This window comes from Schistocerca nitens, chromosome 3, assembly GCF_023898315.1.
Source record: "Schistocerca nitens isolate TAMUIC-IGC-003100 chromosome 3, iqSchNite1.1, whole genome shotgun sequence".
Lineage (NCBI taxonomy): Eukaryota > Metazoa > Arthropoda > Insecta > Orthoptera > Acrididae > Schistocerca > Schistocerca nitens.
This window is the reverse complement of record NC_064616.1, coordinates 9,827,944-9,842,966: the sequence shown is the minus strand read 5'-3', so window position 1 is coordinate 9,842,966 and position 15,023 is coordinate 9,827,944.

The following is a 15,023-nucleotide window of genomic DNA, read 5'->3' as shown; positions in this document are numbered from 1 at the left end:
CTCGGGCCGACCTGTCTCCAATGGTCTATTGCTGCCTCGGGTACATTATGGTCGATCTCCTGTCAGTCTAGATTTTCGAATCCGACGCAAAACTGACAGTTAATTGTAACGTTCAGAGCCTCTTAATGACAATGGAACACACAAATTGCGTCGCGATTCAATACATCGTCCTCCGGCCGACCTGTCTCCAAGGGTCTAATGGTCGATCTCCTGTGAGTCTAGATTTTCCAATCCGACGCAAAACTGACAGTTAATTGTAACGTTCAGAGCCTGTTAATGACGATGGAACACACAAATCGCGTCGCGATTCAATACATCGTCCTCCGGCCGACATGTCTCCAAGCGTCTAGTGCTGCCTCGGGCACGTTATCGTAGTTCTTCTCTGAGTCTAGATTTTCGAATCCGACGCAAAACTGACAGTTAATCGTAAGGTTCAGAGCCTCTTAATGACAATGGAACACACACATTGCGTCGCGATTCAATACATCGTCCTCCGTCAGACCTGTCTCCAAGGGTCTATTGCTGCCTCGGGCACCTTATGGTCGATCTCCTGTGAGTCTAGATTTTCGAATGCGACGCAAAACTGTCAGTTAATTGTAACGTTCAGAGCCTGTTAATGACGATGGAACACACAAATCGCGTCGCGATTCAATACATCGTCCTCCGGCCGACCTGTCTCCAAGGGTCTATAGCTGCATCGGGCACCTTATGGTCGATCTCCTGTGAGTATAGATTTTCGAATCCGACGCAAAACTGACAGTTAATTGTAACGTTCAGAGCCTGTTAATGACGATGGAACACACAAATTGCGTCGCGATTCAATACATCGTCCTCGGGCCGACCTGTCTCCAAGGGTCTATTGCTGCCTCGGGTACATTATGGTCGATCTCCTGTCAGTCTAGATTTTCGAATCCGACGCAAAACTGACAGTTAATTGTAACGTTCAGAGCCTGTTAATGACGATGGGACACACAAATCGCATCGCGATTCAATACATCGTTCTCCGGCCGACATGTCTCCAAGGGTCTAGTGCTGCCTCGGGCACGTTATGGTCGTTCTCCTCTGAGTCTAGATTTTCGAATCCGACGCAAAACTGACAGTTAATCGTAAGGTTCAGAGCCTCTTAATGACAATGGAACACACAAATTGCGTCGCGATTCAATAGATCGTCCTCCGGCCGACCTGTCTCCAAGGATTTTTGCTGCCTCGGGCACCTTATGGTCGATCTCCTGTGAGTCTAGATTTTCGAATCCGACGCAAAACTGACAGTTAATTGTAACGTTCAGAGCCTGTTAATGTCGATGGAACACACAAATTGCGTCGCGATTCAATACATCGTCCTCCAGCCGACTTGTCTCCAAGGGTCTTGTGCTGCCTCGGACACCTTATGGTCGTTCTCCTGTGAGTCTAGATTTTCGAATCCCACGCAAAACTGACAGTTAATTGTAACGTTCAGAGCCTGTTAATGACTATGGAACACACAAATCGCGTCGCGATTCAATACATGGTCCTCCAGCCGACTTGTCTCCAAGGGTCTAGTGCTGCCTCGGGCACCTTATGGTCGTTCCTCTGTGAGTGTAGATTTTCGAATCCGACGCAAAACTGACAGTTAATTGTAAGGTTCAGAGCCTCTTAATGACAATGGAACACACAAATTGCGTCGCGATTCAATACATCGTCCTCCGGCCGACTGGTCTCCAAGGGTCTATTGCTGCCTCGGGCACCTTATGGTCGATCTCCTGTGAGTCTAGATTTTCGCATGCGACGCAAAACTGACAGTTAATTGTACCGTTCAGAGCCTGTTAATGACGATGGAACACACAAATCCCGTCGCGATTCAATACATCGTCCTCCGTCAGACCTGTCTCCAAGGGTCTATTGCTGCCTCGGGCACCTTATGGTCGATCTCCTGTGAGTCTAGATTTTCGCATGCGACGCAAAACTGACAGTTAATTGTAACGTTCAGAGCCTGTTAATGACGATGGGACACACAAATCGCATCGCGATTCAATACATCGTTCTCCGGCCGACATGTCTCCAAGGGTCTAGTGCTGCCTCGGGCACCTTATGGTCGATCTCCTGTGAGTCTAGATTTTCGAATCCGACGCAAAGCTGACAGTTAATTGTAACGTTCAGAGCCTGTTAATGACGATGGAACACACAAATCGCGTCGCGATTCAATACATCGTCCTCCAGCCGACTTGTCTCCAAGCGTCTAGTGCTGCCTCGGGCACCTTATGGTCGTTCTTCTTTGAGTCTAGATTTTCAAATTCGACGCAAAACTGACAGTTAATTGTAAGGTTCAGAGCCTCTTAATGACAATGGAACACACAAATTGCGTCGCGATTCAATTCATCGTCCTCCGGCCGACCTGTCTCCAAGGGTCTATTGCTGCCTCGGGCACCTTATGGTCGATCTCCTGTGAGTCTAGATTTTCGAATCCGACGCAAAACTGACAGTTAATTGTAACGTTCAGAACCTGTTAATGACGATGGAACACACAAATTGCGTCGCGATTCAATACGTCGTCCTCCAGCCGACTTGTCTCCAAGGGTCTAGTGCTGCCTCGGACACCTTATGGTCGTTCTCCTGTGAGTCTAGATTTTCGAATGCGACGCAAAACTGACAGTTAATTGTAAGGTTCAGAGCCTCTTAATGACAATGGAACACACAAATCGCGTCGCGATTCAATACATCGTCCTCAAGCCGACCTGTCTCCAAGGGTCTATTGCTGCCTCGGGCACCTTATGGTCGATCTCCTGTGAGTCTAGATTTTCGAATCCGACGCAAAACTGACAGTTAATTGTAACGTTCAGAGCCTGTTAATGACGATGGAACACACAAATCGCGTCGCGATTCAATACATCGTCCTCCGGCCGACCTGTCTCCAAGGGTCTATTGCTGCCTCGGGCACCTTATGGTCGATCTCCTGTGAGTCTAGATTTTCGAATCCGACGCAAAACTGACAGTTAATTGTAACGTTCAGAGCCTGTTAATGACGATGGAACACACAAATTGCGTCGCGATTCAATACATCGTCCTCCGGCCGACCTGTCTCCAAGTGTCTATTGCTGCCTCGGGCACCTTATGGTCGTTCTCCTGTGAGTCTAGATTTTCGAATCCGACGCAAAACTGACAGTTGATTGTAACGTTCAGAGCCTGTTAATGACGATGGAACACACAAATCGCGTCGCGATTCAATACATGGTCCTCCAGCCGACTTGTCTCCAATGGTCTAGTGCTGCCTCGGGCACCTTATGGTCGTTCCTCTGTGAGTAGATTTTCGAATCCGACGCAAAACTGACAGTTAATTGTAAGGTTCAGAGCCTCTTAATGACAATGGAACACACAAATTGCGTCGCGATTCAATACATCGTCCTCCGGCCGACCTGTCTCCAAGGGTCTATTGCTGCCTCGGGCACCTTATGGTCGATCTCCTGTGAGTCTAGATTTTCGAATCCGACGCAAAACTGACAGTTAATTGTAACATTCAGAGCCTGTTAATGACGATGGAACACACAAATTGCGTCGCGATTCAATACATCGTTCCCCGGCCGATCTGTCTCCAAGGGTCTATTGCTGCCTCGGGCACCTTATGGTCGATCTCCTGTGAGTCTAGATTTTCGTATCCCACGCAAAACTGACAGTTAATTGTAACGTTCAGAGCCTGTTAATGACGATGGAACACACAAATCGCGTCGCGATTCAATACATCGTCCTCCAGCCGACGTGTCTCCAAGGGTATAGTGCTGCGTCGGGCACCTTATGGTCCTTCTCCTCTGAGTCTAGATTTTCGAATCCGACGCAAAACTGACAGTTGATTGTAACGTTCAGAGCCTATTAATGACGATGGAACACACGAATCGCGTCGCGATTCAATACATGGTCCTCCAGCCGACTTGTCTCCAAGGGTCTATTGCTGCCTCGGGCACCTTATGGTCGTTCTCCTGTGAGTCTAGATTTTCGAATCCGACGCAAAACTGACAGTTAATTGTAAAGGTCAGAGCCTGTTAATGACGATGGAACATACAAATCGCAACGCGATTCAATACATCGTCATCCGGCCGACCTGTCTCCAAGGGTCTATTGCTGCCTCGGGCACCTTATGGTCGATCTCCTGTGAGTCTAGATTTTCGAATCCGACGCAAAACTGACAGTTAATTGTAACATTCAGAGCCTGTTAATGACGATGGAACACACAAATTGCGTCGCGATTCAATACATCGTTCCCCGGCCGATCTGTCTCCAAGGGTCTATTGCTGCCTCGGGCACCTTATGGTCGTTCTCCTGTGAGTCTAGATTTTCGAATCCGACGCAAAACTGACAGTTGATTGTAACGTTCAGAGCCTGTTAATGACGATGGAATACACAAATCGCGTCCCGATTCAATACATGGTCCTCCAGCCGACTTGTCTCCAAGGGTCTAGTGCTGCCTCGGGCACCTTATGGTCGTTCCTCTGTGAGTCTAGGTTTTCGAATCCGACGCAAAACTGACAGTTAATTGTAAGGTTCAGAGCCTCTTAATGACAATGGAACACACAAATTGCGTCGCGATTCAATACATCGTCCTCCGGCCGACCTGTCTCCAAGGGTCTAATGGTCGAACTCCTGTGAGTCTAGATTTTCCAATCCGACGCAAAACTGACAGTTAATTGTAACGTTCAGAGCCTGTTAATGACGATGGAACACACAAATCGCGTCGCGATTCAATACATCGTCCTCCGGCCGACATGTCTCCAAGGGTCTAGTGCTGCCTCGGGCACTTTATCGTAGTTCTCCTCTGAGTCTAGATTTTCGAATCCGACGCAAAACTGACAGTTAATCGTAAGGTTCAGAGCCTCTTAATGACAATGGAACACACACATTGCGTCGCGATTCAATACCTCGTCCTCCGGCCGACCTGTCTCCAAGGATTTTTGCTGCCTCGGGCACCTTATGGTCGATCTCCTGTGAGTCTAGATTTTCGAATCCGACGCAAAACTGACAGTTAATTGTAACGTTCAGAGCCTGTTAATGACGATGGAACACACAAATTGCGTCGCGATTCAATACATCGTCCTCCAGCCGACTTGTCTCCAAGGGTCTTGTGCTGCCTCGGACACCTTATGGTCGTTCTCCTGTGAGTCTAGATTTTCGAATCCGACGCAAAACTGACAGTTAATTGTAAGGTTCGGAGCCTCTTAATGACAATGGAACACACAAATTGCGTCGCGATTCAATACATCGTCCTCCGGCCGACCGGTCTCCAAGGGTCTATTGCAGCCTCGGGCACCTTATGGTCGATCTCCTGTGAGTCTAGATTTTCGAATGCGACGCAAAACTGACAGTTAATTGTACCGTTCAGAGCCTGTTAATGACGATGGAACACACAAATCCCGTCGCGATTCAATACATCGTCCTCCGTCAGACCTGTCTCCAAGGGTCTATTGCTGCCTCGGGCACCTTATGGTCGATCTCCTGTGAGTCTAGATTTTCGAATGCGACGCAAAACTGACAGTTAATTGTAACGTTCAGAGCCTGTTAATGACGATGGAACACACAAATCGCGTCGCGATTCAATACATCGTCCTCCGTCCGACCTGTCTCCAAGGGTCTAGAGCTGCATCGGGCACCTTATGGTCGATCTCCTGTGAGTATAGATTTTCGAATCCGACGCAAAACTGACAGTTAATTGTAACGTTCAGAGCCTGTTAATGACGATGGAACACACAAATTGCGTCGCGATTCAATACATCGTCCTCGGGCCGACCTGTCTCCAATGGTCTATTGCTGCCTCGGGTACATTATGGTCGATCTAATGTCAGTCTAGATTTTCGAATCCGACGCAAAACTGACAGTTAATTGTAACGTTCAGAGCCTCTTAATGACAATGGAACACACAAATTGTGTCGCGATTCAATACATCGTCCTCCGGCCGACCTGACTCCAAGGGTCTAATGGTCGATCTCCTGTGAGTCTAGATTTTCCAATCCGACGCAAAACTGACAGTTAATTGTAACGTTCAGAGCCTGTTAATGACGATGGAACACACAAATCGCGTCGCGATTCAATACATCGTCCTCCGGCCGACATGTCTCCAAGGGTCTAGTGCTGCCTCGGGCACGTTATCGTAGTTCTCCTTTGAGTCTAGATTTTCGAATCCGACGCAAAACTGACAGTTAATCGTAAGGTTCAGAGCCTCTTAATGACAATGGAACACACACATTGCGTCGCGATTCAATACCTCGTCCTCCGGCCGACCTGTCTCCAAGGATTTTTGCTGCCTCGGGCACCTTATGGTCGATCTCCTGTGAGTCTAGATTTTCGAATCCGACGCAAATCTGACAGTTAATTGTAACGTTCAGAGCCTGTTAATGACGATGGAACACACAAATTGCGTCGCGATTCAATACATCGTCCTCCAGCCGACTTGTCTCCAAGGGTCTTGTGCTGCCTCGGACACCTTATGGTCGTTCTCCTGTCAGTCTAGATTTTCGAATCCGACGCAAAACTGACAGTTAATTGTAAGGTTCAGAGCCTCTTAATGACAATGGAACACACAAATTGCGTCGCGATTCAATACATCGTCCTCCGGCCGACCGGTCTCCAAGGGTCTATTGCAGCCTCGGGCACCTTATGGTCGATCTCCTGTGAGTCTAGATTTTCGAATGCGACGCAAAACTGACAGTTAATTGTACCGTTCAGAGCCTGTTAATGACGATGGAACACACAAATCCCGTCGCGATTCAATACATCGTCCTCCGTCAGACCTGTCTCCAAGGGTCTATTGCTGCCTCGGGCACCTTATGGTCGATCTCCTGTGAGTCTAGATTTTCGAATGCGACGCAAAACTGACAGTTAATTGTAACGTTCAGAGCCTGTTAATGACGATGGAACACACAAATCGCGTCGCGATTCAATACATCGTCCTCCGGCCGACCTGTCTCCAAGGGTCTATAGCTGCATCGAGCACCTTATGGTCGATCTCCTGTGAGTATAGATTTTCGAATCCGACGCAAAACTGACAGTTAATTGTAACGTTCAGAGCCTGTTAATGACGATGGAACACACAAATTGCGTCGCGATTCAATACATCGTCCTCGGGCCGACCTGTCTCCAAGGGTCTATTGCTGCCTCGGGTACATTATGGTCGATCTCCTGTCAGTCTAGATTTTCGAATCCGACGCAAAACAGTTAATTGTAACGTTCAGAGCCTGTTAATGACGATGGGACACACAAATCGCATCGCGATTCAATACATCGTTCTCCGGCCGACATGTCTCCAAGGGTCTAGTGCTGCCTCGGGCACGTTATGGTCGTTCTCCTCTGAGTCTAGATTTTCGAATCCGACGCAAAACTGACAGTTAATCGTAAGGTTCAGAGCCTCTTAATGACAATGGAACACACAAATTGCGTCGCGATTCAATAGATCGTCCTCCGGCCGACCTGTCTCCAAGGATTTTTGCTGCCTCGGGCACCTTATGGTCGATCTCCTGTGAGTCTAGATTTTCGAATCCGACGCAAAACTGACAGTTAATTGTAACGTTTAGAGCCTGTTAATGTCGATGGAACACACAAATTGCGTCGCGATTCAATACATCGTCCTCCAGCCGACTTGTCTCCAAGGGTCTAGTGCTGCCTCGGGCACCTTATGGTCGTTCCTCTGTGAGTCTAGGTTTTCGAATCCGACGCAAAACTGACAGTTAATTGTAAGGTTCAGAGCCTCTTAATGACAATGGAGCACACAAATTGCGTCGCGATTCAATACATCGTCCTCCGGCCGACCTGTCTCCAAGGGTCTAATGGTCGATCTCCTGTGAGTCTAGATTTTCCAATCCGACGCAAAACTGACAGTTAATTGTAACGTTCAGAGCCTATTAATGACGATGGAACACACAAATCGCGTCGCGATTCAATACATCGTCCTCCGGCCGACATGTCTCCAAGGGTCTAGTGCTGCCTCGGGCACTTTATCGTAGTTCTCCTCTGAGTCTAGATTTTCGAATCCGACGCAAAACTGACAGTTAATCGTAAGGTTCAGAGCCTCTTAATGACAATGGAACACACACATTGCGTCGCGATTCAATACCTCGTCCTCCGGCCGACCTGTCTCCAAGGATTTTTGCTGCCTCGGGCACCTTATGGTCGATCTCCTGTGAGTCTAGATTTTCGAATCCGACGCAAAACTGACAGTTAATTGTAACGTTCAGAGCCTGTTAATGACGATGGAACACACAAATTGCGTCGCGATTCAATACATCGTCCTCCAGCCGACTTGTCTCCAAGGGTCTTGTGCTGCCTCGGACACCTTATGGTCGTTCTCCTGTGAGTCTAGATTTTCGAATCCGACGCAAAACTGACAGTTAATTGTAACGTTCAGAGCCTGTTAATGACGATGGAACACACAAATTGCGTCGCGATTCAATACATCGTCCTCGGGCCGACCTGTCTCCAATGGTCTATTGCTGCCTCGGGTACATTATGGTCGATCTCCTGTCAGTCTAGATTTTCGAATCCGACGCAAAACTGACAGTTAATTGTAACGTTCAGAGCCTCTTAATGACAATGGAACACACAAATTGCGTCGCGATTCAATACATCGTCCTCCGGCCGACCTGTCTCCAAGGGTCTAATGGTCGATCTCCTGTGAGTCTAGATTTTCCAATCCGACGCAAAACTGACAGTTAATTGTAACGTTCAGAGCCTGTTAATGACGATGGAACACACAAATCGCGTCGCGATTCAATACATCGTCCTCCGGCCGACATGTCTCCAAGGGTCTAGTGCTGCCTCGGGCACGTTATCGTAGTTCTCCTCTGAGTCTAGATTTTCGAATCCGACGCAAAACTGACAGTTAATCGTAAGGTTCAGAGCCTCTTAATGACAATGGAACACACACATTGCGTCGCGATTCAATACCTCGTCCTCCGGCCGACCTGTCTCCAAGGATTTTTGCTGCCTCGGGCACCTTATGGTCGATCTCCTGTGAGTCTAGATTTTCGAATCCGACGCAAATCTGACAGTTAATTGTAACGTTCAGAGCCTGTTAATGACGATGGAACACACAAATTGCGTCGCGATTCAATACATCGTCCTCCAGCCGACTTGTCTCCAAGGGTCTTGTGCTGCCTCGGACACCTTATGGTCGTTCTCCTGTCAGTCTAGATTTTCGAATCCGACGCAAAACTGACAGTTAATTGTAAGGTTCAGAGCCTCTTAATGACAATGGAACACACAAATTGCGTCGCGATTCAATACATCGTCCTCCGGCCGACCGGTCTCCAAGGGTCTATTGCAGCCTCGGGCACCTTATGGTCGATCTCCTGTGAGTCTAGATTTTCGAATGCGACGCAAAACTGACAGTTAATTGTACCGTTCAGAGCCTGTTAATGACGATGGAACACACAAATCGCGTCGCGATTCAATACATCGTCCTCCGGCCGACCTGTCTCCAAGGGTCTATAGCTGCATCGGGCACCTTATGGTCGATCTCCTGTGAGTATAGATTTTCGAATCCGACGCAAAACTGACAGTTAATTGTAACGTTCAGAGCCTGTTAATGACGATGGAACACACAAATTGCGTCGCGATTCAATACATCGTCCTCGGGCCGACCTGTCTCCAAGGGTCTATTGCTGCCTCGGGTACATTATGGTCGATCTCCTGTCAGTCTAGATTTTCGAATCCGACGCAAAACTGACAGTTAATTGTAACGTTCAGAGCCTGTTAATGACGATGGGACACACAAATCGCATCGCGATTCAATACATCGTTCTCCGGCCGACATGTCTCCAAGGGTCTAGTGCTGCCTCGGGCACGTTATGGTCGTTCTCCTCTGAGTCTAGATTTTCGAATCCGACGCAAAACTGACAGTTAATCGTAAGGTTCAGAGCCTCTTAATGACAATGGAACACACAAATTGCGTCGCGATTCAATACATCGTCCTCCGGCCGACCTGTCTCCAAGGATTTTTGCTGCCTCGGGCACCTGATGGTCGATCTCCTGTGAGTCTAGATTTTCGAATCCGACGCAAAACTGACAGTTAATTGTAACGTTCAGAGCCTGTTAATGTCGATGGAACACACAAATTGCGTCGCGATTCAATACATCGTCCTCCAGCCGACTTGTCTCCAAGGGTCTTGTGCTGCCTCGGACACCTTATGGTCGTTCTCCTGTGAGTCTAGATTTTCGAATCCGACGCAAAACTGACAGTTAATTGTAAGGTTCAGAGCCTCTTAATGACAATGGAACACACAAATCGCGTCGCGATTCAATACATCGTCCTCCAGCCGACGTGTCTCCAAGGGTATAGTGCTGCGTCGGGCACCTTATGGTCGTTCTCCTCTGAGTCTAGATTTTCGAATCCGACGCAAAACTGACAGTTGATTGTAACGTTCAGAGCCTATTAATGACGATGGAACACACGAATCGCGTCGCGATTCAATACATGGTCCTCCAGCCGACTTGTCTCCAAGGGTCTATTGCTGCCTCGGGCACCTTATGGTCGTTCTCCTCTGAGTCTAGATTTTCGAATCCGACGCAAAACTGACAGTTAATCGTAAGGTTCAGAGCCTCTTAATGACAATGGAACACACAAATTGCGTCGCGATTCAATACATCGTCCTCCGGCCGACCTGTCTCCAAGGATTTTTGCTGCCTCGGGCACCTTATGGTCGATCTCCTGTGAGTCTAGATTTTCGAATCCGACGCAAAACTGACAGTTAATTCAGAGCCTGTTAATGACGATGGAACACACAAATTGCGTCGCGATTCAATACATCGTCCTCCGGCCGATCTGTCTCCAAGGGTCTATTGCTGCCTCGGGCACCTTATGGTCGTTCCTCTGTGAGTCTAGATTTTCGAATCCGACGCAAAACTGACAGTTAATTGTAAGGTTCAGAGCCTCTTAATGACAATGGAACACACAAATTGCGTCGCGATTCAATACATCGTCCTCCGGCCGACCTGTCTCCAAGGGTCTAATGGTCGATCTCCTGTGAGTCTAGATTTTCCAATCCGACGCAAAACTGACAGTTAATTGTAACGTTCAGAGCCTGTTAATGACGATGGAACACACAAATTGCGTCGCGATTCAATACATCGTCCTCCGGCCGACATGTCTCCAAGGGTCTATTGCTGCCTCGGGTACATTATGGTCGATCTCCTGTCAGTCTAGATTTTCGAATCCGACGCAAAACTCACAGTTAATTGTAACGTTCAGAGCCTGTTAATGACGATGGGACACACAAATCGCATCGCGATTCAATACATCGTTCTCCGGCCGACATGTCTCCAAGGGTCTAGTGCTGCCTCGGGCACGTTATGGTCGTTCTCCTCTGAGTCTAGATTTTCGAATCCGACGCAAAACTGACAGTTAATCGTAAGGTTCAGAGCCTCTTAATGACAATGGAACACACAAATTGCGTCGCGATTCAATAGATCGTCCTCCGGCCGACCTGTCTCCAAGGATTTTTGCTGCCTCGGGCACCTTATGGTCGATCTCCTGTGAGTCTAGATTTTCGAATCCGACGCAAAACTGACAGTTAATTGTAACGTTCAGAGCCTGTTAATGTCGATGGAACACACAAATTGCGTCGCGATTCAATACATCGTCCTCCAGCCGACTTGTCTCCAAGGGTCTTGTGCTGCCTCGGACACCTTATGGTCGTTCTCCTGTGAGTCTAGATTTTCGAATCCGACGCAAAACTGACAGTTAATTGTAAGGTTCAGAGCCTCTTAATGACAATGGAACACACAAATCGCGTCGCGATTCAATACATCGTCCTCCAGCCGACGTGTCTCCAAGGGTATAGTGCTGCGTCGGGCACCTTATGGTCGTTCTCCTCTGAGTCTAGATTTTCGAATCCGACGCAAAACTGACAGTTGATTGTAACGTTCAGAGCCTATTAATGACGATGGAACACACGAATCGCGTCGCGATTCACTACATGGTCCTCCAGCCGACTTGTCTCCAAGGGTCTATTGCTGCCTCGGGCACCTTATGGTCGTTCTCCTCTGAGTCTAGATTTTCGAATCCGACGCAAAACTGACAGTTAATCGTAAGGTTCAGAGCCTCTTAATGACAATGGAACACACAAATTGCGTCGCGATTCAATACATCGTCCTCCGGCCGACCTGTCTCCAAGGATTTTTGCTGCCTCGGGCACCTAATGGTCGATCTCCTGTGAGTCTAGATTTTCGAATCCGACGCAAAACTGACAGTTAATTGTAACATTCAGAGCCTGTTAATGACGATGGAACACACAAATTGCGTCGCGATTCAATACATCGTCCTCCGGCCGATCTGTCTCCAAGGGTCTATTGCTGCCTCGGGCACCATATGGTCGTTCCTCTGTGAGTCTAGATTTTCGAATCCGACGCAAAACTGACAGTTAATTGTAAGGTTCAGAGCCTCTTAATGACAATGGAACACACAAATTGCGTCGCGATTCAATACATCGTCCTCCGGCCGACCTGTCTCCAAGGGTCTAATGGTCGATCTCCTGTGAGTCTAGATTTTCCAATCCGACGCAAAACTGACAGTTAATTGTAACGTTCAGAGCCTGTTAATGACGATGGAACACACAAATCGCGTCGCGATTCAATACATCGTCCTCCGGCCGACATGTCTCCAAGGGTCTAGTGCTGCCTCGGGCACTTTATCGTAGTTCTCCTCTGAGTCTAGATTTTCGAATCCGACGCAAAACTGACAGTTAATTGTAACGTTCAGAGCCTGTTAATGACGATGGAACACACAAATTGCGTCGCGATTCAATACATCGTCCTCCAGCCGACTTGTCTCCAAGGGTCTTGTGCTGCCTCGGACACCTTATGGTCGTTCTCCTGTGAGTCTAGATTTTCGAATCCGACGCAAAACTGACAGATAATTGTAAGGTTCGGAGCCTCTTAATGACAATGGAACACACAAATTGCGTCGCGATTCAATACATCGTCCTCCGGCCGACCGGTCTCCAAGGGTCTATTGCAGCCTCGGGCACCTTATGGTCGATCTCCTGTGAGTCTAGATTTTCGAATGCGACGCAAAACTGACAGTTAATTGTACCGTTCAGAGCCTGTTAATGACGATGGAACACACAAATCCCGTCGCGATTCAATACATCGTCCTCGGTCAGACCTGTCTCCAAGGGTCTATTGCTGCCTCGGGCACCTTATGGTCGATCTCCTGTGAGTCTAGATTTTCGAATGCGACGCAAAACTGACAGTTAATTGTAACGTTCAGAGCCTGTTAATGACGATGGAACACACAAATCGCGTCGCGATTCAATACATCGTCCTCCGGCCGACCTGTCTCCAAGGGTCTATAGCTGCATCGGGCACCTTATGGTCGATCTCCTGTGAGTATAGATTTTCGAATCCGACGCAAAACTGACAGTTAATTGTAACGTTCAGAGCCTGTTAATGACGATGGAACACACAAATTGCGTCGCGATTCAATACATCGTCTTCGGGCCGACCTGTCTCCAAGGGTCTATTGCTGCCTCGGGTACATTATGGTCGATCTCCTGTCAGTCTAGATTTTCGAATCCGACGCAAAACTGACAGTTAATTGTAACGTTCAGAGCCTCTTAATGACAATGGAACACACAAATTGCGTCGCGATTCAATACATCGTCCTCCGGCCGACCTGTCTCCAAGGGTCTAATGGTCGATCTCCTGTGAGTCTAGATTTTCCAATCCGACGCAAAACTGACAGTTAATTGTAACGTTCAGAGCCTGTTAATGACGATGGAACACACAAATCGCGTCGCGATTCAATACATCGTCCTCCGGCCGACATGTCTCCAAGGGTCTAGTGCTGCCTCGGGCACGTTATCGTAGTTCTCCTCTGAGTCTAGATTTTCGAATCCGACGCAAAACTGACAGTTAATCGTAAGGTTCAGAGCCTCTTAATGACAATGGAACACACACATTGCGTCGCGATTCAATACCTCGTCCTCCGGCCGACCTGTCTCCAAGGATTTTTGCTGCCTCGGGCACCTTATGGTCGATCTCCTGTGAGTCTAGATTTTCGAATCCGACGCAAATCTGACAGTTAATTGTAACGTTCAGAGCCTGTTAATGACGATGGAACCCACAAATTGCGTCGCGATTCAATACATCGTCCTCCAGCCGACTTGTCTCCAAGGGTCTTGTGCTGCCTCGGACACCTTATGGTCGTTCTCCTGTGAGTCTAGATTTTCGAATCCGACGCAAAACTGACAGTTAATTGTAAGGTTCAGAGCCTCTTAATGACAATGGAACACACAAATTGCGTCGCGATTCAATACATCGTCCTCCGGCCGACCGGTCTCCAAGGGTCTATTGCAGCCTCGGGCACCTTATGGTCGATCTCCTGTGAGTCTAGATTTTCGAATGCGACGCAAAACTGACAGTTAATTGTACCGTTCAGAGCCTGTTAATGACGATGGAACACACAAATCCCGTCGCGATTCAATACATCGTCCTCCGTCAGACCTGTCGCCAAGGGTCTATTGCTGCCTCGGGCACCTTATGGTCGATCTCCTGTGAGTCTAGATTTTCGAATGCGACGCAAAACTGACAGTTAATTGTAACGTTCAGAGCCTGTTCATGACGATGGAACACACAAATCGCGTCGCGATTCAATACATCGTCCTCCGGCCGACCTGTCTCCAAGGGTCTATAGCTGCATCGGGCACCTTATGGTCGATCTCCTGTGAGTATAGATTTTCGAATCCGACGCAAAACTGACAGTTAATTGTAACGTTCAGAGCCTGTTAATGACGATGGAACACACAAATTGCGTCGCGATTCAATACATCGTCCTCGGGCCGACCTGTCTCCAAGGGTCTATTGCTGCCTCGGGTACATTATGGTCGATCTCCTGTCAGTCTAGATTTTCGAATCCGACGCAAAACTGACAGTTAATTGTAACGTTCAGAGCCTGTTAATGACGATGGGACACACAAATCGCATCGCGATTCAATACATCGTTCTCCGGCCGACATGTCTCCAAGGGTCTAGTGCTGCCTCGGGCACGTTATGGTCGTTCTCCTCTGAGTCTA